We start from the raw sequence: 24,821 nt of genomic DNA, 5'->3' as shown, positions 1-24,821 counted from the left end.
GCAACTAATTCGGGCCCCGGTATTAACACTGCCAGCACTGGAAAAGCCCTTTCAGCTGTATGCAACAAACAATGAAGGAACTGCGTTAGGAGTACTAACCCAAGAAAAAGGAAAGCGGCAACCTGTGGCCTTTTTATCAAAAATGTTAGACCCGGTATCCCGGGGATGGCCGACGTGCATACAAGCCGTAGCGGTAGCAGCCGTACTAGTAGAAGAAGCACGGAAATTAACCTTTGGGGGGAAGAATGACGGTGTATACCCAGCACTCCGTTAGCACCCTCTTAGCCCAAAAAGCTCAGCGGTGGTTGACGGACTCTCGCATACTGAAATACGAAACCATTCTGATGGTCGGGGATGATGTAAGCTTTGAAAGGAACAATAGTTGTAACCCGGCACAGTTCTTATACGGGGAATCAATAGGGGAGCCCGACAAACATCAGAAGGCGAGTGGAAGACCCCCGACGGACGGCAAGTACTGAATAAGGAAGTAACTCGTCATATACTGCAACAACTACACCAACAAAGCCATTGGGGAGTGCAAGCTATGTGCGACACTATCCTAAGGGACTATGTTTGTAAAGGGATATTCACACTAGCTCAACAGGAGGTGTGGGGCTGTTACACCTGCCAAAAGGTAAACAAGAAAATGATGCGTGCCACCCATAAGGGGGGACAAACACTAGCCGACCGACCGTCCCATCGGATCCAAATAGACTTTACGGAACTACCACAAGTTCAGAGATGGAAGTACCTGTTAGTAATTGTGGATCACTTCACTCGGTGGGTGGAAGCATTCCCAACCACTGAAGCGGACGCCCCTACAGTGGCACGGATCCTATTAGAAAATATAGTCCCAAGATATGGAATAATGGGGTCTATTGATTCAGATAGGGGAACACACTTTGCCTCAAAAACACACCAGCTAATCTGTGACGCCTTAGGAATCCAGTGGAAGCTGCACACCCCCTGGCACCCTCAGAGCTCAGGAAGAGTTGAGAGGATGAACAGTACTTTGAAGACGCAATTGACAAAACTAATGATGGAAACCAAGCTACCCTGGACCAAGTGTCTACCCCTGGCCCTACTAAGAATCCGCACGGCTCCTCGAAAAGATATAGGAGTATCCCCTTATGAAATGTTGTTTGGCCTTCCATATTGGAACAAGGTGGAGGGCTATCCTTCCCTGCAAGGGGGAGATGTCTTTGTAAGGGACTATTTACAGGCACTGTCTCGTTCTTTTGCAGAATTGCGCAGGAAGGGGTTACTCGCACAAACTCCACCTCTGGACTTCGCACTCCACCGAACTCAGCCCGGTGACTGGGTCCTGATTAAGACTTGGAAGCCAGAGAAGTTACAGCCGCAGTGGGAAGGCCCATTCCAGGTGCTACTGACCACCGAAGCCGCAGTAAGGACAAAAGAAAAAGGGTGGACCCACGCCGCGAGAATCAAGGGACCTGTAAAGCCCGAAGAAGGTGCAGAATGGACTTGCGTCCAGGGAGAAGACCCGATGGTGCTAAAGCTCAAAAGACGGACAGAATGAACTTTGGGACTGTAATGTATATACTGCTATTGTTGAGAAGCGCTGAAGGGGGATGTGATAAGTGCAGGACGATGGTAAGGGTGGGCATGACGGTTTTTCCAGGGTCCTTTGTATCACACTCGCATGTAAACGAGAAATGTTATGACTACAACAAAAAGGAGGAGTATGTGGAAAGTTTAATCTAACCAACTGCTGCTTAAAGATAGATGACAACGGAAAGGTGGTTCAAAAAAAAATATCAGATAAAATAAGGAAACTGGCCCACGTGCCGGTACAGACCTGGAAGCCGCTGGGGTATTGGGACTGGCTGGACGGATGGTTGAAAGGAGGCTGGTGGCGAACCGCTCTAGGGGTTATAGGAGGGGGATTGATGGTCCTCCTTCTGCTACCATGTCTGATCCCCTTCTTGCGGGAGCTAGTAGCTTGGGTGGCAAGACAAGTCATGCAACCAGGGGCCCCAGCTGATCCTGTTCAGGTACTCCTACAAAGGGAAATAGAGCTAGAGGAAGAAGCCTATGTAAACCCGTGGCAAAAGCCCAACTGATAGCACATTCTAAAAAGAAAAAGGGTAGATTGAGAGAAATGATTCTTAAGGAGTCCATTTAGAATGTGCTGACACAGAAAGAACGTGCAAAGCAACTTGCAGGGCAACGTATAAACCAATTTGCAAAATCAGGATGAAACAATAGCTTGCTGATTAAAGAAGCGATACAGGTAACGGGAAGACATGCTTAACGATTGAACAATAACGGTGTTAATGCGCTGAGGCTGATAAGTGGGCCAAAGGGTAGTCACATTTGTAATTTTGTAATGAGATTAAGGAAGAATGTCTGCACCTCACATGGGTGCAACTCACAAAATTGTAAACAAGTAGGGTATAAAAAACTGTGCAAAGTGTAATTCGGCACTCAATCTAGCAGGAGCTGGTTGGGTCCGACTCTGCAGACTCGAAAAATAAAGTTTACCGTTCTGCAAATTGCTGAGACTCAGTGTGTTTCTGACACTACGCACATTCTCCCATATACTTTAAATCATCTAGATTATTTATAATACCTAATACAATGTAAAACAGTTGTTATACTACATTGTTTAGGGAATATTGACAAGAAAAAAAGGTCTGTACATGCTCTAAGTGCTATACTATACAGCACCATACAAGTACTGGAAGACCACTTCCGGGTTGTCTCGATTCGCGGTTGGTTAAATTTGCGCATGTGGAACTCGCGGATAAGGAGGGCCGACTGTATTTGGTCTGAACAACAACTGTACCTCTTGACCATATCTGCATGCTTTTATGCATTGAACGCCGCTTCATGATTGGTTGATTAGATATTGACGAGCAGGGGTAACGGTGTACCTCAAAGTATTTCTTGCCCTCTGATCCAGCATCATCCTGGTAAACCTCTTCTGCACCTTTTCTAAGACTTCAACATCCTTCCAGTGATCCCACCATGTTCCAAGTGTGACCTAACCAAAGGCTTTACATAGCTGCAATACAACTTCGCACTACAGGAAAAAATTCCAGGGTAATTGCTTTACAAAAGGAACAAGATTCATCCCTTTGCATTCTGGCACAGAGGGTGAAGATGAATTGACACTCCACCTCCCCCACCTCTACTTCTGACATTTCTGTGATGAATGAGAAGCAGATAGTAAGTTCAAGAGAAGGGAGAAGAAAACCCAGTGCCTCACCATTGTAATGTTGAATATTATAATATTGCTGGTTATCCCTCATTATATCATTATCTTAAATATGATATGAATGCACTCTCTTATATTTTTGAACATTGGGACCTTGAAGAAAACACTTAAGGAGCCTAATATTTTAAAAAGCTGTTTCCCCCTTCATCTACCTTTCCACCACTTGATTAGTAAGGCTACGAGTGACCTCAGTGTTGAAGTTAAATTGCTGTGAAATTGAGCCATAGAAATGATAAAGTAAAAACAGCAGGTGGGCTTGTAGAGTCAATCCAGGGATAACAAAAGAGAGATATGTCTGAATGCAGGGAGGTTTAAATTAAATCAGAACAATATCAAAGAGGCTTCAGTGGTTAGCTATTGGAGGCTATGTTATACCCAGTTGAAACAATTGAAGTTTGTAAATTTATTTTTAAATTAAAGCTCCTAAATTACTTCAGATTGGATGGTGATTGATGAATGGTTACCAATACTTCACCAAGGTAGTATCTGATATTTTGTTTACAGTTGCACAAGAATGATAATACCTCACAGAAGGCCTTCAATTCAATTTACTGAATGGAATTTCTGAGGCAAAGTAGAGCACTGGCACAGCTATATAGAGCTTTCAGTCCACTCACTGACAGTGGAAGTGTTTCTGGGTAATGACTGTAACGAATTAAGTGCATACACACACACACACAAACACACAAAACAATGAACAGTCAACATTTCCAAGGATTTCACTTAAAACATTTTAAAAAGTTAAATCTTCCAAAACAATTCACATGGATCAGATTGCAAAGCCAATTTTAAACACAGATGATGGATTTTCTCCTTTGACCTCCATTCTTGCTGGAAGATTGTGTCCGATAACTTCCCACCCATAGGTCAATCCAGCACTGGTTTCTCTGCGGAGCACAGCTACCCAAAGTCGATATAATAAAAATCTGCCAAACACTGAAGGAAATTATTTCACAGGGCTAGCCCAGAATGATTACAGACACAAGCAGTGAGACACTCACTGGTTTTAATTGCACATTCTAGGTCAGGGGTGGGCAAACTTTTTGACTTGTGGGCCACAAAGGGTTCTAAAATTTGACAGGGGGGGCCGGACCAGGAGCAGATGGACGGAGTGTTTTGGTAATACACCTCATAAGAGAAAATAAAATATCATGGGATATGTAGAAAACATGTGCTTTAATTTCAATTGAGAATGAACAAATGCATTACAACAAAATATCTGTCTTTGAAGTCCCATGGTATTTAGCTATTTATTGAAATGACTTTTAAAACACTGAAAATTAAATGAATAAAATACAGCTTTTTTTAATAGTAACAGTTATTATTTTCTGTTGTCCTTTATTTCTGTTATCCTTCAAGATATTATCATCATCACTCTCCTCCTGACTATCTTTATTTCAAAAACGGTAGGAGATGCAGGTCTACTTGTCCTGCTCCTTCTTATTCAATTGTCCCCTGTGCCAAAACTCAACAACGACCAGCACAAAGACAGAACACTGACAGCGCGCCAGTATGCGGAGCGCGTTATTTGATCTGGAGCGCATTTTTTATTTTGAGAATGTACGTGCACCTGAGCACTACTCATGTCCATCACTTAACAGAAATGACATGCAACATGTAAGGCTAATTGAAAAAAATATTTTCAAATGCAGTTTTTTTTACATAACACAACGAAGAAACTTATTTTTAATTTCAGTGGGAACAGTGTTGTTGGTCTCCCTTTTTAGCCAGCGCATCAAAGTCTGGATTTAGTTTTGTTGTGGCGATTCTCAGGATGGATCTGAGGTGTTGGTCAGATAACTTGGATCTGTGGCTGGCTTTGTTGATGTTCATGACGCTGAACGCCTGTTCACACAAATAGGTCGAGCCGAACAAAGAGTAAAGCGCAAATGTGGAGTAATACGCTGCACCTCAACAAAGGTCAATGTATATAGAGTGCATCATCTATTGGGAAAAAGCCAGAATTGCGGGGAGAAAACGTTAACAAGGTTTATTAATATAATTTCATCAAGTTCTGCGGGCCGGATTGAAAAGCATATGGCCCCCGGGCCGTAGTTTGCCCATGCCTGTTCTAGGTGAACATGACACCAATGGGGAAGATGTGATAACTGAGGAAATTATTTCTTTAGAATTGCTAAAGCACAAAATCCTTTGCCACAGGTAGGAACAAATATGAAACAAGATCACAGAGCCTTTTGAAGGGAGGAATTGGCAAATAATTCAAATAAAGGAATGTATGGAGCTTGCTAATTAAGAGAAAGTGTTTCAGCTCTAAGCAGATCAAAACAGTTCCAATGAATTCTTATTCTCCTGTGCCCCTGCAACTTAAACTCTCCCACATCAACACCCTTTTGCCACTGACCTACACAGAGAATCTGAGAGAAACAACAAGAATATCATGAGAATACACTGTGTTAGTATGGGATTGGACGTTCAATAGTTGGCATGGATTTGATGGATCGAAGAGCCTGTCAAATATGCTGTGTACTTCTATGATTACATGAGTGTATCAAGCATGTGTCTGCAATACTCCCATTGTATCTTTACTCAAAGGGAGTTAACTGGCGTAACTTAAAGCCATTCTTCCTGAAACGACTCGGCACATCTCTGCAGTGTATGGTTCTTCCTCAATTTCAGCTTCTGACTTCAGTCTGTCTGAGTGGATCAGTTTAATCTAGCAGACTGTCCACACTACTTGCATGCTCCTGAACCTCATAGCAAATGATTAGCTACACTTCTGCAGTTCAAATGGTCCCTATTTAATGATTACAGTGGAAATCCTTATCTAGATAACAATATGAAATGTACACAGCTGATGTTATATATAACCAGCACAATACCTGTAACCTTCCCATCTGACAGCATTGTTATTTTTGAAGGATATTATTTGAGACGTTTACAAGTAAATTGAAACATCCAGATGGCATTCTCAACACTTCTTTCCTCTCCCAATCCACCACAGATATTGAAATTGGTATTGCTAATCTATCAGCACTGTGGAAGTTCCAATGTAGAAAGTTCACTACTACCTTTCATGGAAACGTTCTATGTTCTATGTCGAGTTCCAGAGTAGAGAGGTCATGTTGCAACTCTACAAATCTCTGGTGAGACTGCACTTAGAGTATTGTGTTCAATTCTGGTCACCTCATTGTAGGAAGGATGTAGAAGCTATGGACAGGGTGCAGAGGAGATTTACCAGGATGTTGCCTGGTTTGGAGAACAAGTCATATGAAGTAAGGTTAGCAGAGCTGGGACTTTTCTCTTTGGAGCATAGAAGAATGAGAGGGGACTTGATAGAGGTCTACAAGATTATTAGAGGCATAGATAGGGTGGATAGTCAGTACCTGTTTCCCAGGGCACCAATAGCAAACACCAGAGGGCATATGTACAAAATTAAGGGAGGGAGGTTTAGGGGAGACATCAGGGGTAAGTTTTTTTACACAGAGGGTTGTGAGTGCCTGGAATGACTTGCCAGGGATGGTGGTGGAGGCTAAAACATTAGGGGTATTTAAGAGCCTCTTGGACAGGCACATTGATGAAAGAAAAATAGAGGGTTATGGGGTAGTGTGGGATTAGTACTTTTTAAAAAAAGGATTATATGGGTCAGCACAACATGGAGGGCTGAAGGGCCTGTATTGAGCTGTAGTGTTCTATGGTTCTAATGTTCTATGAAATAGTGATGGGTAATAATTACAGGTCTTGATTTTGCTAACTCAAGAAATACTTGGGCTTTGAACATATAAATTTGTTCACTGTGACAGCTCTTCTCTTTCATCCAGGATACTAGCTTCACCAACCCCTTAGTCAGGTTTGACACAATGATGAAAAGGAGAATAGCTTTAGTAGCTGCCAATGAGATTGCAATCCCTCCAAAGGAGCAAGGTTTAAAACTCATCAGCTTTCTTCTCCCTCAAATCATCCTCATCCACATTTGATTCCAATGTCATTTCCCATGATACTCTTTTCACATTGAGCCCTCCATTATCAGGTCCTTTCCCCTCAACATTGTACTCTTTGAACAGACCAACAATGGCTGGCCTCAAATGATCATTGATTTAATCATTTTCTTTGCCATTCTATCAGTATTTGTTTGCATGGATGTATGTACGCGAAGTAAACTGCTTGATGTTGCTGAATAAGGGACCAGGATCACGTTGAAGTATGAAGTAAATCAGAGATAGCAAAGGAATCCGGGACATTGCGGCAGATTCACTGGGATGAGTGTTACAAAAACATCAACCATTTAGAAAATACCAGACATCAACAAGTCATTGTGACTTTTCAGAGTTCAGTAATAAATGTATATCTGTACATGTTTAGCTAGGTTAAGAAGGACATACTGAGCTCCACTATTACAATTAAAGTAGAACCTTTTTTCTTAATAATGATGAGGATATTTGTTCTTTACCTGAGAAGCCAGATAGAACATCACCTGAACATCTCATAAAAGACAGACCTTGACAGTTCAGCCTTTCCTCAGAGCTGCATTAGTGCCAGCAGAGATTTGTGACCTACTCCACACTAACCATCAAACAATGATATTTACACCAATCCTACTTAAATCTCTTTATTCTTACCCCCACATTCCCATCAATCCATCCCAAATTCTACCATACACCAACACACACACTGGATAATTAACTGGCCAATTGTATTTCCAGAAACCCTGGGGAGAAACAAATCGTCACAGGAAGAACATGTGAGCTCCACACACAGAGCACTTGAGGTCAGAATTGAATCTGGGTTGCTGGAATTGTGGACAAGCAGTTCTACCAGCTGCATCACTGTGTCACCCATGTACTCAAGTCCAAGGCCTATCTCTCGCCAACTTCAGCTGAAAGAAGCCTGGTACTCATACGGTCAGAATACAATGGTGCACCCACTCATGCCTATAAAACTGGCAAGAGCTTTTGCGCTCATTTGTAACATTGGCAGGGAAGTACCTTACACAGCAGTCCTTCCTGCCTCCAGAGACAAGCAACCGACATGTAAATATATAACTTGTGTAAATAAATCAGAATTTTTCTTCCAAAAATACTTTATTCAGATATATTACAAATTTATTTACATAGAAAAAACATCTGTTAAAACTGAGTCCTTATATAATAAAAAGTTATTTACAATAAATTATGCATTGACTCTCTGTTCTTATTCAAATTAAAGATGTTTACAATAAAACATTCATTGACTGATGCTATTGGCCACTGTATCAGCAATGTGCACCTCTAACATTGCTCCTGTTTATTTTCTTCAGTTGCATGGATGATAAAATTGACAGGCCTCTTTAGTAAGTCACACTCACCAGTTTTCCACTACATAAAATACTGGTATCAACTCTGTTGTGCCAATCAATTCCAGTTAACCCTTTGAAAGCTGACCTTGACAACACAGCTTCCAGGTGAAGATGTTCGAGATATTTATTTCCCGTGGTTGCAAAGGACAGATCAGTGAAAGGAAACAAAGCTGATCTCTTCTGGTGATGTATTACACAAAGAGTGTTTTTTTAACCTCAAGGCAATGAAGAAAAGCAACAGATCTGATGCATAATAATATGTGAAGAAGTGGCAGCCGGATGGGATGAACACTGCAATCAAACAAAGCTAATACATCTGAAATAGAGTTTAATACACACAACCCCCAGTGTAATGAATTACTAATAGGTGGTGCTTGAAACATTCTGCAGTCCTCTCCCAAGTGTTTCCAATGGCCCTCTTGTTTTCGTGTGCATTTAGCAGCAGCTAGATAAACACATGGGAAGAGTAAAAATTGCCAGGATATTAGGAGGGGTGGCTGGAGGAACATGGTAATATAATGATCTCGACACATAGAGTTCAAATCCCACCATGGCAGCTAGGAATTTAAATGCAAATAATTAAATGAATTTGAAATGTTACAAAATAAAATCAGCCTTAAAAATGGTAAATATGGAATAACTGAATTTGTTCACTAATGTCCTTCAGGTGGGAAAATCTGTCATCTTTATCCAGTCTGATATATGTGCAGACATCCCAGCCTGCAAAAACTCATTTCAGGGAGGTAGCACCATCAGTTTGCGGGAGATTCTCGGGAAAGTTTTCAATAAGCAATAATCGCGCCTCGAGTAAACCTCATCGGCTACGATACTGCTACTGCACAACTTCCGGGAGGGGTGGGATGTCTGCAATACAGTAGCTCCTTAGCAGCTAGCTTAAATAATGTTAGCTATGCTAATAAATGAATGACACCTGTTAAACTCACCTCAGCAGTGATTTAACCCACCATGGTCAATAGAAAAGTCACTGTTGCAAACAGTGCAACAAGTAACACTGTCATTATTTTTGATTCCTATTGGGCAAGGGTACACTTTAGTGTAGTCTGGGGTGAAGTATGTTTTATATTTGCTTTTTTTTTTGGAACACTCTGCCATGGCGCGCACGCTCGCTCTCACTCTAAGAAAAATCAATTTCTGGGATATTGTATATAATTTGTGGGCATCAGGGAGCCGCTATCAATATGCGGGAGACACCCGGAACTTCTGGGAGAGGCGGGATATCTGTATGTGACATCAAACCAATCCATATGCTTGACTCCTAACCAGCTCCTCAGTTCAGGGTTAGTAAATCCTATCAACAAGTGAAAGGCACATATAGAGCACAAACACTGGCACACATTCATTTGGCCTGTTTCTGGGCTATACTCCCTTTAAAATATTAAGAGTTATAGAGTCAGACAGCATGGGAATAGGCCTTCAGCCCATCAAACTGCGCTTTCTGGTTACAGAATAAAACAGACTGTCGCCTTATGCATTTGACGTAGGTAAACAGGTCGTGCCCGAGACAAAATCCCATCACAATTATAATTTGCCTGGAATAGATTCTCTACATTCATGGAGGCACATACACAAAAGCGTGTTGGCATGTGGCTAAGTGGTTAAGGCTTTGGGCTGGCGATCTGAAGGTTGTCAGTTCAAGCCTCAGCCAAGGCAGTGTGTGTGTCCTTCAGCAAGGCGCACACTGCTCCGGCTATGTTTATAGCCCAGTGGTGGCAGCTGGTTCAGTATGGACAAGACAAAGTCATTTGTGAAACAATAAAAATAGCTGGACTCGGCTAGTTTGCTTGTTAAGAACACTACAATGGACCAACCACCAATTTTCTCATTGTCTTAGGCCTGTGGTGTCTTTAATGATTGGAGAAGGAAGTTATTTGGTTAGTTTTTCCAAACCAGAGAGAGGGGGTAAAAATATCAGTTTAAACTAGCCGTGAAAGCTGCCTTAGCCTCTAAACCAATAGCTCTCCTGGTGGCACTGGCCAAAACAGGGACACTCAGTGTAAACTAATCAGTATAGATAGAACATTTTATTCCAGGTACATTCCGGTGCCTCTGAGAAGGGTATTCTGCCTTGCAAGTCTATTACATGAAAACAGGAACAGGAGATTCGAATGGTTCCATTAATTATCATATAATGTATACAGTACAGTCGGCCCTCCTTATCCGCGAGTTCCGCATCCGCGAATTCAACCAATCGCAAATCGAGAAAACCTGGAAGTGCTCTTCCAGAACCTGTTGTGCGAGCATGTACAGACCTTTTTTTCTCGTCATTATTCAGTGCAGTATAACAACTATTTTACAGAGCATTTACATTGTATTAGGTATTATAAATAATCTAGCGATGATTTAAAGTATACGGAAGATGTGCGTGGGTTATCATGGATCGAGATCGAAAAACAATCTGAAGTTCTCTTACTAAGTAAATCAGAACAGGTACATCCGGTATTATTTAGCGTCAGTTAGTCAAACGTTTGTCTTAGTACATTGTATATATTTTACCTTTCTATGCATATAAAACACTTAAGAACGTATGTTTCAGTGCCGGGCTCGGGAATGGAAGTTCCCGAGTTCAATCCAGTGACAGACCGTTTTTGGGTGCGCTCTTCATCCGTGCCAGGTTGATGTGGAGGATCAAAAACTCAAAACCCCAAAACCTAATAATTAAGCCACTGCATTGCTTAGTAATAATTGTAGCTTTCATCGGGGCAAAGCCTTTCTCACTTTATCCTTTAAAATTGTTCTGATCATTGACCGACGTAACCTAACGCTTTTACAATGACCGATGGCATTTCAGCTTTTTCTGATCGGTTTATTATTTCCACTTTATTTTCAATCGTGATTGTGAAACACTGCGGATTGAGAGATCTGCCGCTGGGTCCTAATGTTCACCGCACTGAGACAGGTTAAATAAGGTCTGGGGTTCTGCTGGGTCCCAAGGTCCACCGCATTGAGACAGGCGGAATAAGGGACTTCAGCTTCCGCGTTTTTTTGGTATCCGCGAGGGGTCCCGGAACCAATCACTTACGGATAAAGAGGGCCGACTGGATACAACCTGAAATACTTATCTTTGTAGCTATCCACAAAAACAGAAGAACCCCAAAAGAATTAACAACAGAAAAACATTAGAACCCGAAAGCCTCCCTCCCCCATGTAAGCAGCAGGAAGCATCAACAGCCTCCCCCTCCCCCTCCCCCTTTCCCGTTTCAGCAAAATGCAGTAACATCCAACACCCACCAAGCAATCACAAGGCATCCAAAGAGAGATCATGATCTGTAGTCAACAAAAACTATTGTTTACCCAATAGTGTGACATACCACGGGCTCTCTCTCTCTCTCACTAACAAGCAAGGTATCATCCATTTCATAGTGAAAGGGGAGACCGACAGCCTCTTAAATCCTTCGTATGGGAATAAAATGAGCCAGTAGCAGATTACACAACAGAACACTCAACCCAGAGACCGTTGCTAGTAGCTGGAACCAGTCAGTGATCAGAGTTCAGACTCCATGTCAGACAGAAAATTTGGAACTTTATCTCCTATATTTGGGACTGAGAGCTTTGACAGAAAGTTTGAAATTAACTGCAGAGCTTGGAAGACAGCATAAAAAACCCTTTCTCATAACTTTAGAATCAGAATCAGGTTTAATATCGCTGGCAAATGTTATAACATTTGAATATAAATAAGTTTTGTCCATTCAGAAATCTGATGACAGAGGGGAAGAAGCGTGTGTCTTGAGGTTCCAGTGCTCCTGCACCTCCTCTTTGATGATAACAATGTAAAGAGGAGATGTCCTGGGTGATGGGGGTCCTTTTTGAGATGTAGGTACATTGGAGGCTGGACACTTTTGACCTTCAACAAGCTGCACAGGGCTCCTGTCCCAATCTCTCCTGGGACTGAAACACTGCCCTTGGCTGCAGTCTGAAAAGATAATGATTTTGTGCCATCAGGTCAAACACTGAGTACCAAGATGGATGATATGTCATTCAGAAATCACCAAACTATCTGGGATTATTAAGGACCTTGACCTGTGATGGTGACATGACAAACACTGCTCTCTGCTGTTGATGAAATACATCAAAATCACTTTTAGTTGGAGAAAACAACTGGGCTAGGTGGGCTTTCAAGTCCTCAGTTGTTAAGGTGGGGGGGGGTGATTTTCAGCATAAGTACAGACGCAGAAGGAAAATAAAGCATACTGTCATAATGGAAATGCAGAGCAATATTTCCCTGTGGCTTTTAGTTTTTTTTTTGCTGTTTTAAAATGGATTTTAAGCTTTCTTCGGTTCCTGAGCTACAGGGAAAAGTTGCATAAACAAGGATTTGGAATGGAGGATTGAGGGGTGGCCTGATAGAAACAAGATCATGAGGCATATAAACAGTGTGAAAGCACATAGTCATCTTTCAAGGGAGAAAGTGCTAAAACAAAGGGGGCATGGGCTTAGATACAAAGGCAAGAGATACCAAAGGGACATCAAGGGCATTTTGTTCTCACAAAGGGTGGTGCATATTTGCAATGAACTGCCAGAATAGGTGGGCACATTAGCAATGTCTAAAAGCCATTTAGATAAGTACATAGATAGGAGTGGTTCATTGGCCTATCGGCCAGATATGGTCAGATGGGAATAGCTTGCTGGGCAACACAGTCAGCATGGACAAGTTAGGCAGAAGGGCCTGTTTCTATGCTGTAAGACTATTATGGTTTTAATTTTTTCTAAACCAAAAATGGTCAACCATTTTGTTCTTCAGTCTTCATCCATTACTGCTTGTTAATCTCACACTGACCACCTACAACTGTAAATCATAAATGAGCATGGACATATGATAACATCATTCAGACTATTATCTTTGTATCAAACTAAATGATGTCAAGGGTCGGGGTGATTCATATTGGTCGACTTTAGTTTGGTCTTGTGAAGATACTGATCTATTTATCCAGAAGTAATTACTTTAGAGAAGTCATACTCCTCATTGAAACCAAAAATCAAAGGCATATTATGATTATATTTAATTCACAGTCTCAGAAGACAGAGCAAAGATTTACCACACCACTTCCTCCAATCCAATTTATGTTTTCCCTAACTGAACTAGAATGGATTTGAAAACCAATTACATTTTGCTCATCTTCCATCCAGAAGATGGAGGCAATAGGTGGCAACTTTTTGCGTGCAGCTCCAATGAAAATCATCAAATACTCCTGTTTAGGATGGCAGGTGAAATCCACAGTAACAGCCACAGGTACTTCAGTAAGCAACAACATTTTAATAAGTTTCTAAAAAAATCTATTGATACTCAATAGCAGTGGATCCTAGACTGCAGACTCAAGTTGCAAGTGCAGTTTCCATTTAAGAGAATGGAAGTGGGGAAGATGAGCCAGTCTACAGGTATGATTAAAATCCTGACTATCCTGCTGGTGAACATATAGTCTCTGGAAAATAACGCTGCAGACCTCAGAGTAAGATTGCAGTACTAGAGAGACATCAGGGATTGTATACTATGCATAATGGAAATATGGCTGTCACCTACCATTTTGAACACAGCACTGCAGCCCACCCCTTCCCTCTTCTTTTATTACCCACTCTGGCTTCTTACCTCTTCTCCTCACTAACCCCCCCCCCCATGCCCCTCCTTCTTCCTTTTCTCCTTCACTCCCATATCCCATCAGATTCCTTCTTCTCCAGCTCTTTACCTTTTCCATCCACATGGCTTCAGCTAACCCCTTCTAGCTAGTCCTCCTCCTCCTCCCCTCCCCAACCTTTTCACTCAGCATCTTCTTCCTTCCTTCCCAGTCCTGATGAAGGGTCTTGGCCCAAAACATCGACAGTTTATTCATTTCCAGAGCTGATGGCTGACCTGTTGAGTTCCTTCAGCATTTTGTGTGTGTTGCTTTGGATTTCCAGCAATTTCAGCATTTCTCTTGTTTATTAATAATTGAATTGACTTTATTTCTGACATTATATATATATATGTAAAAATCTTTATGTTATGTCTCCATCTGAATGGGCAATGCATAATAAATAGTATGTACAGTAAGATATACAACAGAACAGTCAATTATATTTATTACAGTTTAAAAATCTCTCTTTTACCCTCTACAAGTGACATTGGATGTCATCCTGCATTTTAATAGCATCACTTATGGTTGACATTGGAAAGACATTGAAACAAAGTGATTTATATCATAATCTGACAAAACTAACTGTCTCTAGAATTTAGAAGTAATTGTCCTTGCAACAGTTACCAACTGCCATATCAGAGAATTATTGAATATTTGACAAACTATCACTTTACAATTAATCACAGTTTCAACTTAAGAAATCCATACACAACTGAAGAAACAAAAGCATCAAAGGTTACACACATAAATGGAGAAAGATGGAGTTGAAAAGTTAATCCTATCACGGCAAAACTATCAGACACAGAAAAAAATGTATCAGGGACGTGACAAAGCTGGGCTCATAGATCATAGTGCAAAATGGTTGATCTGACAAGTGGTTTATTTTCAAATCATAGACTGAGTTGGCAAGTGTTTTGGGATTAACAACCAGCCATTATTTCACTGCCATAATCAGTTTAAAACAACCAAAGAACAATACAGCACAGTACAGGCCATTTGGCCCACAAAGTTGTGCTGACCTTAAACCCTACCTCCCATATAACCCTCCACTTTAAATTCCTCCATATACCTGTCTAGTAGTCTCTTAAACTTCACTAATGTATCTGCCTCCACCTCTAACTCAGGCAGTGCATTCCACGCACCAACCACTCTCTGAGCAAAAAACCGTCCTCTACTATCCCCCTTGAACTTCCCTCCCCTTACCTTAAAGCCATGTCCTCTTGTATTCAGCAGTGGTGCGCTGGGGAAGAGGCACTGGCTGTCCACTCTATCTATTCCTCTTAATATCTTGTACACCTCTATCATGACTCCTCTCATCCTCCTCCTCTCCAGAGAGTAAAGCCCTAACTCCCTTAATCTCTGATCATAATGCATACTCTCAAAACCAGGCAGCATCCTGGTAAATCTCCTCTGTGCCCTTTCCAATGCTTCCACATCCTTCCTATAGTGAGGCAACCAGAACTGGACACAGTACTCCAAGTGTGGGCTCACCAGAGTTTTATAGAGCTGCATCATTACCCCATGACTCTTAAACTCTATCCCTCGACTTATGAAAGCTAACACTCCATAAGCTTTTTTAATGACCCTATATACATGTGAGGCAACTTTCAGAGATCTGTGGACATGTACCCCCAGATCCCTCTGCCCCTCCACACTACCAAGTATCCTGCCATTTACTTTGTACTCTGCCTTGGAGTTTGTCCTTCCAAGGTGTACCACCTCACACTTCTCCGGGTTGAACTCCATCTGCCACATCTCAGCCAACTTCTGCATCCTATCAATGTCTCTCTGCAATCTTTGACAATCCTCAACACTATCCACAACACCACCAATCTTTGTGTCGTCTGCAAACTTGCTAATCCACCCTTCTACCCCCACATCCAGGTCATTAATAAAAATCACGAAAAGTAGAGGTCCCAGAACTGATCCTTGTACTCCCTCCACCACGACCCTTTGCTTTCTGTAGGTAAGCCAATTCTGAATCCACTTCGCCAAACTTCCCTGGATCCCATGCCTTCTGACTTTCTGAATAAGCCTACCGTGTGGAACCTTGTCAAATGCCTTACTAAAATCCATGTAGATCACATCCACTACACTACCCTCATCTATATACCTGGTCACCTCCTCAAAGAACTCTCTCAGGCTTGTTAGACATGATCTGCCCTTCACAAAGCCATGCTGACTGTCCCTGATCAGACCATGATTCTCTAAATGCCCATAGATTCTATCTCTAAGAATCTTTTCCAACAGCTTTCCCACCATAGACACAAGGCTCACTGGTCTATAATTACCCGGACTATCCCTACTACCTTTTTTGAAAAAGGGAACAACATTTGCCTCCCTCCAATCCTCCGATACCATTCCCATGGACAATGAGGACATAAAGATCCTAGCCAGAGGCTCAGCAATCTCTTCCCTCGCTTCGTGGAGCAGCCTGGGGAATATTCCATCAGGCCCCGGGACTTATCCGTCCTAATGTATTTTAACAATTCCAACACCTCTTCTCCCTTAATATCAACATGTTCCAGAACATCAACCTCACTGGTATTGTCCTCACCGTCATCAAGTTTCCTCTGATTGGTGATTAACAAAGAAAAGTATTCATTGAGGACCTCACTCACTTCCACAGCCTCCAGGCACATCTTCCCACCTTTATCTCTAATCGGTCCTATCTTCACTCCTGTTAACCTTTTGTTCTTCACATAATTGAAGAATGCCTTGGGGTTTTCCTTTACCCTACTCACCAAGGCCTTCTCATGCCCCCTTCTTGCTCTCCTCAGCCCCTTCTTCAGCTCCTTTCTTGCTACTCTATATTCCTCAATAGACTCATCTGATCCTTGCTTCCTAAACCTCATGCATGCTGCCTTCTTCCATCTGACTAGATTCTCCAACTCACTTGGCACCCTTGATCCCTTCACTCTACCATACTTTATCTTTGTCACCGGGACAAATTTATCTAACATCCTGAAAGAGATCCCTAAGCATTGACCACATGTCCATAGTACATTTCCCTGCAAAAGCATCATCCCAATTCACACCCTCAAGTTCTAGCCTTATAGCCTCATAATTTGCCCTTCTCCAATTAAAAAATTTCCTGATCTCTCTGATTCTATCCTTTTCCATGATAATGTTAAAGGCCAGGGAGTGGTGGTCACTGCTCCCCAGACGCTCACCCACTGAGAGATCTGTGGCCTGAGAAGATAATAATACTTTTAGCAGGATTTCAGTTAAACCTAACATGTAGTATGGAAAATGAAATGTCATTTCATTATTGCTGTTATCAAATGACATCACATTACTTTTTATTCCACACAACACTGTCAAAGCTTATTTCTGCTGAAGTTTCGTAACATACTCTCTGCAACTCCTTCCTTTGTTTTCTATACAGTGCTCCATTCATATAAAACTCTGCAACCATTCCGATTATCCTGCATGGCATTTCGCTCATTAGGATCACGATTTGGTCATTCATTATCCCGAGGCTCACTGCCCCACTCTCATTCATGGTTCAAGAATATTGCTACCATATTCCTATGACCTCTTCTAGCCCTATCACTTTCAAGAGCCCTGCATTCCCCAATTTTGGCTCAGTTCCAATTTCAATGTTCCAACAATGTTCCTGGACCATCAGGTTTGGATTCCAACCCACCTCCAGGGAGGGTCCACTAGTGACTGCTCTTGGAAAAACCATATTTTTCCACCACCACTCCCTCTGTAGCAGCCTGAATTATAGGAGGCCTGATGAGACCGATCCCAGCCCAGCACTGAGGGAGGTCCCCTTCAGTATATTTAATTTGGCTGTGCTCCTCACAGAGCCTTCTCTTCATTGCCATCACTCCTACCATTCATTCCATACATGGCAGTCCAGCTTCTAACCTGATTTCTGGACAAACATCTGCTATTAAGGCTTCGATCCCTGACACACAAACAAAAGTAACTTTACCTTTCCATAAGACCTGCACCGGGCCTCTCTTCCACCAGCAAGTAATTCCTCAACTCCTACATCCTGACTCTAGAAGATCTTCTCAATCTCTCTGTATTTTCTAATTTCCAACCATCATCTTCACACACCAAATGGACTGTGACCAGGTTTCTGACTTTCTACCTCTCCAGACATGACCTTAGTCATATTGTATTACACTCTGTGCACATTCTGGATGTCACAGTGGCCTATTTGGGCATCAGAAGTTTTGAGAGAAGGGGACTTCAATCAGGTCCGCTACACAAATTCAAAAGTCAGCAGTGGGTCACTAGAGCATAAAAGTGTGTTGACTAATGACCACTTGGCATTTGGGATTGATTAACATGAGCAAAGACAGGGGCAAGCACAGTGACCATCATCTGAGTGGACAGAGTCAGAGTGGTGATCTTGAGGTTTTAGCTCTTTGAAGCTTCTGTGAGGACAGGCTTCAGTCAGAAATCACAACAATAAAAGCTCAAGTGTTTTTCCTTCCTTTCCTTGTATCTGCTCAGCTAGGATAGTAGAGACGTCAGGTAGGATGGTTGAATGTTTTTCTTGCAGGATGTTGGAACGCAGGGAGACCCTCCAGTGTCCCTGACAACTACATCTGTGAGAAGTGCATCCAGCTACAGCTTCTAAAATTGATGTAAAGGAGTTGGAACTGGATTGATTGCCTAGAAACCATTCAACTTGACATCTTGGTCAAGTAGTGCTGTTGGTAAGTTATTACAAATTCCTCATCATTGTACACAAGTCAGGCATGCATGTGAGGGGCAGCAGAGAGCTATTTGCTCATGATTTGACACCATTAACTTTTAAAATAAAACCATAATTGTTAATTACACTCTGTCAGCTATACAGCACGTCTAAATGCCTGGTAACTCCACAGGAGGGTAATGAAGGAATTGTAGATTGGAACAATCAACAACACAGATGGGGTATTAAGGATTCCGGCAACACACCATTACTCTGAGGCTGCAACAGTGCAGTTTTTCACTTGACTAACTCAAAATCTTCTTCTGCTCCTAAGTTCCATTGCTCATTGAATGGCTCTTTAATATCGCGTGCATTCTCCCTAATCTTGGTAATCTGTTTCAATTCCAGCAACGTTTTATAATCCGAAAAACAGAAAAGGAATCTCATGGTCTGGATTCTCCAGCCCTATGTGAGAGAGAAAGTCAGCAGAATGCTATTGTCCTCTGTGTTCTGTGCACTTGCCCAGTTGTTTACAATGTGTGCAAGAAAGGTTTACCAGGCTAGTTCGAGGATGATGGATTTGCTGCATCAGAAGAGGCTGAGCAGGTGAGGTGTGAATTTGCTGGAGTTTACATAAATGAGAAGCAATCTCAGAAAATCAAATAGGGTAAATGTTTCCCATGGCTGGAGTGTGGCAGACAGAATTTCAGAATGAGTAGACCATTTAGGAGAGAAATTTCTTCATGCAGAGCCTGTGAACATTTGGAATTCTCTACCTTGAAAAGCCGTGGTGGTGCAGACACTGAGTTCAACAGCAACAGAAACTGGAGAGGATCAAAGGATGTGGAGTTGATGAAGATCCACCATGATCTTGATGAATGGCAAAGCAGGCTCAAAGGGCTGGACCGCCTGCTCGTGCTCCTAAAATTTATAACACAATTTATAATTCTTAATTCAAGGCTAGCTAAATGAAGTTTGCTCATGTTTTGGCACCCTTCTATTATTCCCTCTCCTTTACAGTATTCCTATCCCATCACACAAATGCCTATGCTACTCTGCCAATCTGTGTTTGTTGCCCCACAGATTGCATCACTCAAAGTCAACACAATCCGCTCATTGGTTAGACCCCTGAGATGATAATGAGAAATGCTTGGTTGTTTACAGTTAACTGCTTCTTCAGCCTGAAGTGCAATAACTCGATGACCTCATACCAGTTTGATGCCAACTTAAACTCAGTGACTATTTTATTAGGACATTTGCTCATTAATGCAAGCATCTAATTAACCATTCACATGGCAACAATGTATTACAGAATGCAGACATGATCAAGAGGTTCAGTTGTTGTTCTGACCAAACATCAGAATCAGGAAGAAATGTGACATAAGTGACTGACTGTGGAATGATTGTTGGTGCCAGAGAGGGTAGCTTGAGTACCTTAGAAACTGTTAACCTTCTGGGTCTTTCACACGCAAGTCTCCACAGATTTTACAGAGAATGGTGCAAAAAAACTAAAAAGCATCCAGTGAGCAGCAGTTCTGTGGGCAAAAATGTCTTGTTAATGAGAGAGGTCAGAGGAGAATGGCCAGAATGGTTCAAGCTGATAGTGAAGTTAACTCAAATAGCCACATGTTACAACAGTGGTGTGTAGAAGACCATTTCTGAATGCACAACAGGTTAAACCTTAAATGAATGGGCTACAGGAGACCACGAACACGTGCTCAGTGGCCACTTTATTAGGTTTAGGAGGTACCTAATAATGTGGGCATTGAGTGTATTAGCCAAACCAAAACCTGGATCCACACAGAAAAAGCCACCATAAATGACACAAATGGAATGCAATTCTGTTTGTACAAATATCCAGTAAATTCCGGATAAACTCTGTATGTATCCATGCATGTTTCCTGTACTACTGGGAAATTCAGTGCAATATATCAAAGTCTACAATTTCTCATTTCCTATCATCATCATCAAATTCTCAACTCCAAAATGTCTCTGATTGCCTACCTATGGAGTCAGACTGGGTCATTCCAAAGTAAACAGAAGGAGATTGCTCATTTAATCATAGACAACTTAAACAACTCAAAGCCCATATTTGTTACTGAATTTTCATACAATTTGCTTCACAAACATACAATTCTCACTGGACTCTGTCTCCCTTCACTAATCTGTTTAATGTTCTGGAAGTGTTTGCTTAGGAATTGGCTGGAAGGAGTGATATTATGTTGAAATTTTTGTCACTGATGGCAGAATGTATTGGTGCTACAAGGCTGAAAGGATAACTATATCCAGCAGAGATAAACCACATCGAACAAGGAGAGGTGGCTGTTTCCAGGTCAACAAATTTTATAGGCTGTAGAGTGGAAGGACTGACCAAAACACAAAAAGACATTTCCTTACATTTATAAACGTTCTGACTACAAGGATGATGTAAGAACATACAATATCCAGACCTCTTTAAATAAATGCTAACATTGCATTTGCCTTCCTCTCTACCAACTCAACCTGGAAGTTAACCTTTAGGATGTTCTGCACAGGGACTCCCAAGTCCCTTTGCATCTCAGATCTTTAGATTTTCTCCCCATTTAGAAAATAGTCTACACAGTTATTTCTTCTACCAAAGAGCATGACCAGGCATTTTCCAACATTGCTTTGCATTTGCCACTTTCTTGTCCATTTTCTAAATTTGTCTACGTCCTTTTGCACCCTTCCTGTTTCCTCAACACAACCTGCCTCTCCACCGATCTTCATATTGTCTGCAAACTTGGCAACAAGGCAATCTATTCCATCATTTGAATCATTGATATACAGCATAAAAAGAAGCGGTCCCAACTTCTAAGTTGACTTAGAACTGACTGCTAAGGAACACCATTAGTTACTGGCAGCCTTTTATTCCCACTCACTGCCTCTTGCCAATCAGCCAATGCTCTAACCATGCTAATAACTTTCCACAGGCTCTTAACATGGTAAGCAGCCTCACGTGTGGCACCTTGTCAAAGGTCTTCCGAAAATCCCAATATGCAACATCCACTGCATCTCCTTTATCTATCCTACTTATAATCTCCTCAAAGAATTTCGACAGGTTCATCAGGGAAGATTTTCCCTCGAGGAAACCCTGCTGACTTTGTTCTTTCTTGTCCTGTGTCATCAAGTACTCTATAACGTCACCCTCAGTAATTGACTCCAATATCTTCCCAACCACAGAGGCCAGACCAACTGGTCTATAATTCCTTTCTGCTGCCTCCCTCCCTTCTTAAAGAGTGGACTGACATTTCCAATTTTCTATTTTTCTGGAACCATGCCAGAGTCCAATGATTTTTGAAAGATCATTACAAATGCTTCTACAATCTCTACTATTACCTCTTTCAGAACCCTAGGTGCAGTTTATCTGGTCCAGGTGACTGATGTACCTGCAGGTTTTTTAGCTTTTTGAGCACCTTCTCTGTTGTACAATCGACCTTCACTAATCTGACTACCTGTAATCTGGTTCCTTCGATAATCCAGCACTGATTTCAAGTTTTCCGCACAACTGTAGTTTCAAATTTCCCCGGCCACCGTACCAATCTGCTGTGCATTGTTTTGGTTGCACTAGATCTGTTCACGTGTTGGCACACTCTTGTAAGCACAGACAGGTGATTCCTGCTTGTTTTCCTGCATCTATTAATATCATTTGTGTGAGGCGCGGCCACCCTGCACCTGCCCACCTCACCCACCATTGGCGGGGGAGCTGGCACGCGCTGGGTTGGTCCGACTTCTCACCTGCCTGCTAGTGAGAGGGCGCACTGCCCTCTGGAGTCGCCCAGCCAGTGCTCCGTTCCCTTCTGCCTATGACCTCAGATCAAACGTGGCGACCCGCTGAATTTAAGCATATTACTAAGCGGAGGAAAAGAAACTAACGAGGATTCCCTCAGTAACTGCGAGTGAAGATGGAAGAACCCAGCACTGAATCACCAGCTGCCTGGTGTTTGCATGAAATGTGATGTATAGAATACCTCCTTTCTCCGATTTCTGCTTCTGCTCACCCCAGATGTGCTGCCACCAACATTAACAGTTTTTGAAGAAACTGTTGCGCCAGTTTCAGCACCAGTTCCTGTTGCTTCACTCATTTTTCAAGATGAAGATGTTGATGATCCTGACAACCCTACACTTGCAGACATGTAAGTTTGCCTGAAGGTATATCAAACATCTCACTTTAGAAGCGGAAGTGCTCAACTGTTCTGTATAAGTTAATTCCTGTACCTGCACCCATTATTTTATCTGTGCCTGTACAGTATATTACCGTAAATTCTGGACTATAAGCCGCTACTTTTTTCCCACGCTTTGAACACTGTGGCAACACTGCGGCCTATACTACAGTGCGGCTAATGCATGTTTTTTTTTCATGACGCCAAAAACATTTTGCCTCGTAACAGTAGACCAATAAAATAGATGAGTAGTTCACAGAGGTCCAATGAAATTGTATGATAAATCAAGCGCACTTCCACAATTAAATTATTGTAAATCAGTCATTTGTACTCACCCTCATCAACATGGAAAACACTCGAAGAAAAGCATATGATGCAGCTTTTAAGTTAAAGGCGATCAATCTGGCGGTTGAAGAAGGAAATCGAGCTGCTGCACATAATCTTGGCATAAATGAATCGATGTTGAGACGGTGGAGACGCCAGCGTGAAGAACTGAGTCAATGCAAAAAGACGACAAAAGCTTTCAGAGGTAATCATAGCAGATGGCCTGAACTTGAAAACTTTCTTGAAGACTGGGTTAACACACAGAGAGCAGGCGGCCGTGGTGTTTCCACCGTGCAGATCAGACTGAAGGCTAAAGCAATCTCCACCAAAATGAAAATCGAAGATTTTAGAGGTGGGCCATCGTGGTGTTTTAGATTTATGAGACGAAAAGGCCTGTCCGTCAGGGTACACACGACTCTGTGTCAGCAGCTCCCTCCCGACACCACAAGGAAAAACTTGCTAACTTCCGCACATTCACTCAAACAAAGATAGCGGAGAATTCCATTGGGCCAGATGGTATCATAAATATGGATGAAGTACCTTTGACGTTTGACCTGCCTCTCACTCGGACTGTTAATAAAAAAGGTGACTCTTCCATCACACTGAAAACAAGTGGCCATGAGAGAACACATTTTACTTGTGTTCTGAGCTGCACAGCATCCGAACTAAAGCTTCCACCGATGGTGATTTTTTAAGCGGCTGACAATGAAAGTTCAGTGAAAGCTGCCATCAAGAGTACAAACTCAATTCCAGCTGTGATTCCTGGGGGCACCACGAAGTATTTGCAGCCACTGGACATCAGCGTGAACCAGGCATTTAAAGTGGCGCTGCGCGTTGAGTGGGAGGCTTGGATGATGAGCGGCGAGAAATCCTTTACCAAAACAGGACGCATGCGAAGAGCATCTTTAACTCAAGTCTGCCAGTGGATCCTAAATACGTGGAGCCGTGTCACAACATCCACCATCACCAATGGGTTTCGAAAGGCTGGACTGCTGCGTGATGAAGAGGACCACGTGCGCTCAAGTGAGAGCGACAACGAAGAGACTGAAGTGAGTGACGAGATCCTGAGGTTGTTCAATTCGGACACTGAAGAAGAGGACTTTGATGGTTTTAGTGCGCAGGAGGAAGATGAAGAAGGCGATCAATAACTTTTCCTGGTAGGCTGCAGTATATATATTTTTTTACCAGTCGTTAGGAGATATTGGAATGTTGTTCGTGCACTGTTCAGTAAAAAAGTATACGCAACATAATTTGTGTGTTACCGATACATATGTATATTTAAAAGTAGCTGTGTTACAGGCACTGTTCGAAAAAAAGCATTTGCAATATATATTTGTTTATGTTACCATATGGATTTAATTAAAAGTTAAAAAAACCTCACGTGTAATATCTTTCTGTGTAAATATCTCATATTACAACGTGGGACACCTGCAGCTTAAAATCCGGTGCGGCCTGTACAAGTACAAAATTGATTTTCTTTCTAAAATTAGAGCGTGCG

General features: G+C 42.0%; 1 protein-coding gene and 1 non-coding gene across 3 annotated transcripts in view; both read right to left on the bottom strand.

The window, feature by feature from the left end:
• The window catches only part of LOC132405289 (serine/threonine-protein phosphatase 2A 55 kDa regulatory subunit B beta isoform), a 778,563-nt gene that overhangs the window by 263,331 nt on the left and 490,411 nt on the right, over window positions 1-24,821 (bottom strand). The window lies entirely within an intron of this gene.
• LOC132405753 (U4 spliceosomal RNA) lies at window positions 9,242-9,381 on the bottom strand. Its single transcript, XR_009515957.1, has one exon. It is a non-coding gene; the product is annotated as a U4 spliceosomal RNA (small nuclear RNA).

The sequence above is a fragment of the Hypanus sabinus genome, chromosome 15 (genome assembly GCF_030144855.1).
Source record: "Hypanus sabinus isolate sHypSab1 chromosome 15, sHypSab1.hap1, whole genome shotgun sequence".
In the NCBI taxonomy this organism is placed as follows: domain Eukaryota; kingdom Metazoa; phylum Chordata; class Chondrichthyes; order Myliobatiformes; family Dasyatidae; genus Hypanus; species Hypanus sabinus.
Note: the sequence above shows the minus strand (reverse complement) of the source record. Positions and strands in the feature narration are given on the sequence as shown.